We start from the raw sequence: 7794 nt of genomic DNA, 5'->3' as shown, positions 1-7794 counted from the left end.
TAGATAAAGAAGGCAATAATAGATGGCACTCGTGGAGGTAGGAAAACAAAGTTATCTTTATGAACCGCAGGATTGCTTGTAGTAAAGATTTAAATGCAAAAGGAAAGGCAGTAGAGCTGACTGTTTCTGTAAATGGTAAGTTTGTGATAACGTAAGAAAAGTAGTTTAAATGTTTTGCCAATTGCTTGAGCAACTTAATATATAAATCTAGAAGTAAATGCAAAAGTAAAAAGCATTGAATAATGTATTGCTTATATTTATTGTGTTTAAACATGTCTGTGAAAGATTGTATTACTGTACTGTGTAAAAAAAAAGAAAGAAAAAGGAATTGCAATTCTGAAAAAGCATTTTCAGTGGCAATGTTTGGATTTGAAATCAAAATAATGGATAAATGTTGTGATTGTGGTAAACACGGATCAGTAAACTCTTATGTGAAAGCACAGTCCGTGCTGCTTCCCCTCTCACAAGAGACACCTAAGAGGGGAATTCCCCCCCATTTTCAGAAATGAAATTCAGGCCCTGAATAAATGTCTAAAAATCCTGATTGGAGTATCCTGTAACTATAAATAGTTATAAATGATAAAAAGAAGGCTTTAAAAAGATCGGTATCGGTGATTGGTATCGGCAGATACTGCTTTCTGTGATCGGCGATCGGCCTCAAAAATCCTGATTGGAGCACCCCTAGTTTTTGCAAATTTAGCAGCACAAATGGGTCTTCTGAAGCAGTAAAATATTTTAGAATGTAATTTAAATCTGAACATTGATCAACTCATGCATACATACACAGCCCAGACAAATACTGGTTCTTTCACACCACATGAATGACATCATGATATCCAAGGATCAGTGATGTTTGATGTAATGTAGTGTGCCACCATTTTTTATTCAGACTGTATTGGCAGAATGAATAACATATTCAATTTCAGTTTGCCTCTGATTCAGAGTCATTATGCTTTAAAATAATATGAGTTATAGTTATAGTAGGCTTTCTTAATATAGATGACAAAAAATGGTATTTTGTGTTATATTTCCACTTGCACTTATCTTAAAGTTGCTTTGGGTTTGTATAAAGTGTGTTGATTTATTATTTATATTTATTAATTTATATTTATTTGGATGTTTTATTAATAAAAGCCCAATTCAATTCAAGCTCAAGAACATTCAGCTGATACACCCCTGAAAGTTTTTCCCAATTAAATCCAGTTGACCAACAGCTCAGGAAGACATTTAATTACAAGTTTTTGAAAAGTACTACAGGGTTTTAAATGGGCACAGGTCCTACTGAATAAACACTACTCTGATCCTTAACACCTTTATTTTCAGTTATGAAAATTTAAATGTCTTTCCACACAAGGGTTAATTTTATGATTTGTTGTGACATATACTAACAATTTTTTTTAATGCATTTAGAAAAAGGAGCCTGACCGGGTGCAGAAGGCAGCAGTCCCCATTATTGCTGTTGAGGAAGAAGAGGAAATGTCACGAGGGAACCCACTGGATGTTTTGATTGTCTTTGAAGATGGAGAGGTGATGTCAACCAAGTCTAGGGTCAGTGCACTGCTGCTGTTTTTGCACTTTTTGCCCTTATTTTAGAGTACACTAACTTATCAAAGCAGCTTTACAAAAAATGCATGTCTACATTACAATTTAGCCTGACCTGTACTATAAATACTATTCTTTTCACCTTGAATAGTGTTGTATCATGTGATTTATAGTGATGCTACATTGGTGTACTCACTTCTGTTGTATACTGTAAGTTTGACTAATACACTGGAAGCAGTATTGACGTGACATACTGATACAATTCCTCACTGCTAATCACGATGTTCATTCTATTAAGTAGTATGGGTTTAATACAGGAGATTTACAGTCTGGTGTAGTAAAAAGAAAAAGCTGTATGAACATGCCCTCTGACCTTACATCTTTTACTTTGTTAACAGATGCTGTTCTTGTGGAGTTTCCACACACAAGTACATCTGATGTGTGAGTGGCCATCAGGCGCAAATGTAACAAAGGGCAATTCTTTATAGAATTGCAATATTTTTTGGATGTATAATTAAAAATTGTTTTGTATTGTGTTGTATTGTTTTCGTTTTGTTTTATTGTATTTATTTTACATGTTCGAAATAAAGTATCAAAAAAAAAATCTATCAAATTCAGCAAAAAATTGAAGTTTGTGTGTTGCTGCTGTTACAAAATGTTTTTATTTTTTATGTTTGTTTCTTTCAGCGTTATTTTTATTTAAAAACATGGTTGGTGCATTTTATGTTTTGCAATGCTAAAACCATTTGAGGTTTAAATAACACTGTTTGAATTATTAATATTTTGTCTCTGTCTGTCATTGAAGTTATGTATTTATTGTAATGACCTTAAAGAGTGGGTTCAGCATTGGGGAAAATAAGCATATTTTTACTCAAAAATAATACATTTATAGTATATTGCTTGTGTGTTTCAAAGACACTCATAATTAATTTGTAATGTACTCGTAATACAAAAAAGTACACTTTAATATCACAAATCAAGCATGTAAATGGGCATATACTTAAAGTGTACTAAGTATATTTAAAGTTGTTCCAATTTAGCATATAAAAGTTCACTAAGTCATTGAAGTTATGTATTTATTGTAATGACCTTAAAAAGTGGATTCAGCATTGGGGGAAAATTTGCATATTTTTACTCAAAAATAATACATTTATAGTATATTGCTTGTGTGTTTCAAAGACACTCATAATTAATTTGTAATGTACTCGTAATACAAAAAAGTACACTTTAATATCACAAATCAAGCATGTAAATGGGCATATACTTAAAGTGTACTAAGTATATTTAAAGTTGTTCCAATTTAGCATATAAAAGTTCACTAAATACACTTAAAGTTATACTTTAGTATAATTTAATTACAACTAAAATATACTTGGTACAAAAAATAGTTGTTCCAAAATAGCACACTTCAAGTTAACTAATCATTAACACACTTGAAGTATACTGACAATTAGTCTGGCTGCAAGTATACTTAGTATACTTTTTTTCACTAGGGTGCACTTTAATGATACCCAATGATTCACACTGCTCATACTCACCGTAGACCGTAACATTGAATCTGTATGTGGTCTCTGTCTTGCCGCTGATGGCTAGTGTATATTCTCCAGAGTGTGTGGTTCTGGTGTTTGTGATGGTCAGAGATCCAGTCTGCTGATCCAGCTGCAGTCTGTCTCTGAATCTCCCATCAGGAACATCAGATGTGTTGTAGATATTAGCTCGTTTATTGATTTCAGCTATAAGAGTCTCTGAACATCCAAATGTCCATATCACCAGATCATCTGTCTGTAGTTCAGTAACATTTGTGTTTAGAGTGACTGAATGTCCCTCCTTCACTGTCTTCACTGCATCTGTATCAACAAACACTGGAGAACAGAGTTTCTCAGTCACTCAATAAATCTCATTCATCTTACTGAAGGAAAAATTCATTTCTTAAAGGGGTCATCGGATGCAAATGTTTGAACATAAAGGTAAGTTGGAAGTGTGTGTACACATCCATCCTATAATTACAAAAATCCACCCAGTGTTTTTTTTTTAAAATCCCTATTTTTAAATCCCCTTTCTCAAATCAGGCTGTTCTGAGATTCCTGTCAGAATGACGTAGTTCTGTACAGGCCCCTCCCACGATAGTTGATTGACAAGTGAATGCTCCACGATCAAGGTGCAGAAACATCCATGTGACATCAGGGGCTCAACCGTAATTTTACAAAGCTACGAGAATACATTTTGTATGCAAAGAAAACAAAAATAACGACTTTATTCAACAATTTGTCTGCTCCACGTCACCTGGTGCCATTTTGGAGAGTATTCACTGATTAGAAAAAAACATTGTATCCGCGTGACGCAGCTGGCACAGAACAGCATACGCTGTTTACGTTCAGTGGATATTCTCCAAAATGGCACCAGGGTGACGTGGAGCAGACAAATTGTTGAATAAAGTCGTTATTTTTGTTTTCTCGTAGCTTCATAAAATTACGGTTGAACCCCTGATGTCACATGGATTATTTTACCGATCTCCTTGCTACGTTTCTGCACCTTGATCGTGGTAATTACATTGCTGTATGGGAGGGTCAAAGAGCTCTCAGATTTCATCAAAAATATCTTAATTTGTGTTCCGAAGATGATGAGGTGCCTACTTTCAGATAAATGAGGCCTACGATTAATCGGATGCAAATATAAATACAAAACCAGTCCTAAATGAAAGAAAAGAAGTTGACAAAAAGATTGAATCCAATATTTGGTGATAATATACCATAATGAGTGATTTATAAGCAATTTTTTGAGGCCGGGTCATTTTTGACCGGGAACACCACAAGTGTGACTTTGTGCCATTTTGTACAAAATAAAAGCCTTTCAAAACAAACTCCTTGATTAAACATTAAAGCACACTAGTGTGATAAACAGTGCAAATTTTCATCAGTTTGTATTTAATATTGTGATAATTATTCATAAATAATGCTTTTTTTACTCAAAAAAATGAGGTGCCTACTCTCAGATAAATGAGGCCTACGATTAATCAGATGCAAATATAAATACAAAACCAGTCCTAAATTAAAGAAAAGAAGTTGACAAAAAGATTGAATCCAATATTTGGTGATAATATACCATAATGAGTGATTTATAAGCAATTTTTTTAGGCCCTGGAACATCACAAGTTTTATAGAATTTTGAACACACAACAAGGGTTAAGCTCAGGCAGACTAAATCTGTGGTCGAAGGTGCTTTAGATTTCAACAGTCTTTACAGAGCCACATCAGCAGCAGATCAGCATCTCTGGTGATGATTTTTGTCCACAAAATATATATGTTAATGATCAGTCATATTCTCTTAACCTGTGAGAATTCCTTTAATGTTTGGTCCCCAAAAATTTATAAAATGAAGCAAAAATAATATACACGTCACTGAATTTCACCTTACTATCGCACTATTTTCACAAGGGCTACGTTTTCTAAACTCCAAACTGATAACAAACTAGTCCTTCATTTAAAGCCGCTGTTGTACTTTCACTTGTACATGTTTTCTTTCACACAGGCATTGTTTCAACATGAGATTATTTTGATGTTTAACACTATATAAATCAATAAAGCCAGTTACACTGTATACATAAAATTTTCTCTAAATAGAGAAGTAAATCATTTTGTTTGATATGTTTAAATAAGATTCATGCCCTTTTTGTCTGAAATTCTGATGGGACATAAAATGTGTTAATTTATTAATTTATTATCAACTATAATGAATTGTATTTATTATAAATGTTATTCATTTATTTATTAAACTTTAATTAGTGAATGAAAAACATTTACTTTCAGACAGACATATGACTGACACTATAGAACACTAAACACATTTAATATTCTAATAAAATAAACTAAAACTAAAACACCGTATTTGCATTTGTGAGATGACAGATTTAAATTTAAACTAGATCTCACAGTGATATTTAATGAAGCCTAAAAAACTAGTTTAAAACTTACCGATCAGATGCCAAAAACACAAAAAGTTAAAAACAAGCAAGCCAAACATTTTCTTCAACAGTTGAAGGGGCTGAAGATGTTTGCAAAGATGATCTGACAGCGTTGTGGTCTGTAGAAAAGTCTTGGACACATCTAAGATGAAAACTACTCCAGACAGTATATGTATGTTTCTTGGGGGTTGTGCTATGTTTCTGCTTCCCCATGTCCTTGTTTGAGCGCTGCTGTGTGCCATTGTGTTCATAATCGCTGTTCTGATTTATAACCTTGTCCCTCTGTTGGACTAGTTGAACATTTCTCTTTTTTTTTATTGCACAACAAGACAATTTTTGGATTTCAGAGTCACAGCAACAGGGAAACACAGTCTGCTCAAACAAAACTATGTTTTCATGTATTTATTGAACACACAAGCCTTCAACAGTGCAGAGAGGAAAATGTATGTCGACCCCCAGGTTAATTACTTCTCCAAAAGCTGGAGTTAGGAGTTCACCAACTTTAACCCTTTGATGCACATAAATCTATAAATTCAATGATTCATGAATATTCAAAATATCTTTTTGCAATGACCACAAATTAATATTTTATTTTTTCCCTAGGTTTTGTGCTACTACATCAAGTTTACACACATGGGTCAAAAATGACCCATCAATGCAATCATGAAAAAAAACTAAAGAATAAAGACATTTTGTTAAAATGATTATTTTAGCAGTTATTTAGACCAACACGTTTAACACTTTAAATTTGTTTATTTGCCACTTTGTCACACATAACATACACATATCACTGATAAACGATAACACTGAATTTGAACTGTCTGTAGTGCAACTGTAGTTAATTGTAGTGAATGTGACCAAATAGATGAAAATAAAACTAACAAAATAATATCACACAGGTACAGCGCCATCTCAAATTGCCATCTCAGTGCTTACATGCCTCACAAATGACAAATACAGGTTTGTGCTCCCTGACACTGAACACCAGCTGATGACTTGTCTGTCTTTGACAGCTGGGCAGATCCTGCACCTCTTCCTCTTCGATTGACCCTTACCTCTGGCCGGGTGGTGACTGTGTTTTGTTTTTTTTATCCCACATCTTCCCATTGCCTCTGTAATATGGTTTTGAAGGTGGGGTCTTCCCTCCAAGCACCTCTTCATATGTGGCATGACAAGCTCTTTGACCAGCTCCTTGATGAATAGCCATCATGCATTGGTCACACTAGCCGTGTAATCAGGGTGTTGTGCAGTGTAGTTGGTGTAGGCCAGTGATGGTCAGCATCAGTCCTGGAGAGCCACAGTCCTGCAGAGTTTAGCTTCAACCATGATAAAAACTCACCTGCCTGAAGCTTTCTAGTAACCCTTAGACCTTGATTAGATTGTTCAGATGTGTTTGATTAGGGTTGGAGCTGAACTCTGCAGAACTGTGGCTCTCCAGGACCACCCCTGGTGTAGGCACTGAGGGTGGTAACATCCAGCACACTGCACCACAGCACCATGGGCCACCTCCATGTTCTCCGCTTACATGAATAAATGCAAACCATTTTTACTCAATCTGTTGGACTGGGTCTGAGTTTCCTCTTAGAGGATTCATCAGACAAGTCTTCGATGTCATCACAGAGTCTTCTTCATCTAGGAAAGCTGGATTCCCTGTGACTCGTAGTCTAGGTCATCAGCATCAGATATTTCAGACTCTGAATCAGGACTAAGTATTGCCTGAACTTCCTCATCATGCAGCATCTCTACAAACATTTCGGCTGTTAATCTAGAATGTCTGGGATCAGCCAAACTAGCACTCTAGTTATAGACTGCACAAGAAGCAGTTGATCATGTATATACTGATTATATTGTCGCTGTCAGACATAAATCTTGTATGTCCAAAACCATTATTTTTCAGGAACACTGACACACATAAAGGGTGATCAATAGTAGGCCTATTGATTTATGACAAAAAATAAAAAAGATTAGGGTACAAAGGGGCTAAAGGCACCTTTGATATTATTTCCATCTAAACCACTGGATGGCACAAAAGCGTGGCGTAGCACTTTCCAAAACATCCGCTTTTCAAGATGCACGTGTATATTTGTCTGATCTTTGATGCGATCGAGCGCAGTAGCGCAAAGTTGATTCTGTGCTTACTTGATCTAATATTTTATGTTTTTAAAAATGTTGTAGATTTAAGAAGCAAGTGAGAATCGCTAAAATTAATGCATATATTTTGAGACAAAGGTCTTCTTTATGATTTTCAGTTTTGTTTAAGATAATTAAAGCAACAGTTTTTAAATAACGAA

General features: G+C 34.8%; 1 long non-coding RNA gene across 1 annotated transcript in view; it reads right to left on the bottom strand.

The window, feature by feature from the left end:
- Window positions 1-1693: 1693 nt before the first annotated feature.
- Window positions 1694-7794, bottom strand: part of LOC107570779 (uncharacterized) — an 11535-nt gene continuing 5434 nt past the window's right edge. Inside the window, exons 2-3 of the long non-coding RNA XR_001607087.1 lie at window positions 7294-7298; window positions 1694-1795 (exon numbers count right to left, since the gene is read on the bottom strand). This is a non-coding gene — a long non-coding RNA (uncharacterized lncRNA). The remainder of the gene's footprint in view (window positions 1796-7293; window positions 7299-7794) is intronic.

The sequence above is a fragment of the Sinocyclocheilus grahami genome, unplaced genomic scaffold, assembly GCF_001515645.1.
Source record: "Sinocyclocheilus grahami isolate Dianchi unplaced genomic scaffold, SAMN03320097.WGS_v1.1 scaffold1504.1, whole genome shotgun sequence".
Classification (NCBI taxonomy): domain Eukaryota; kingdom Metazoa; phylum Chordata; class Actinopteri; order Cypriniformes; family Cyprinidae; genus Sinocyclocheilus; species Sinocyclocheilus grahami.
The sequence above is the reverse complement of the archived record's forward strand: the minus strand, read 5'-3'. Positions and strand labels throughout refer to the sequence as shown.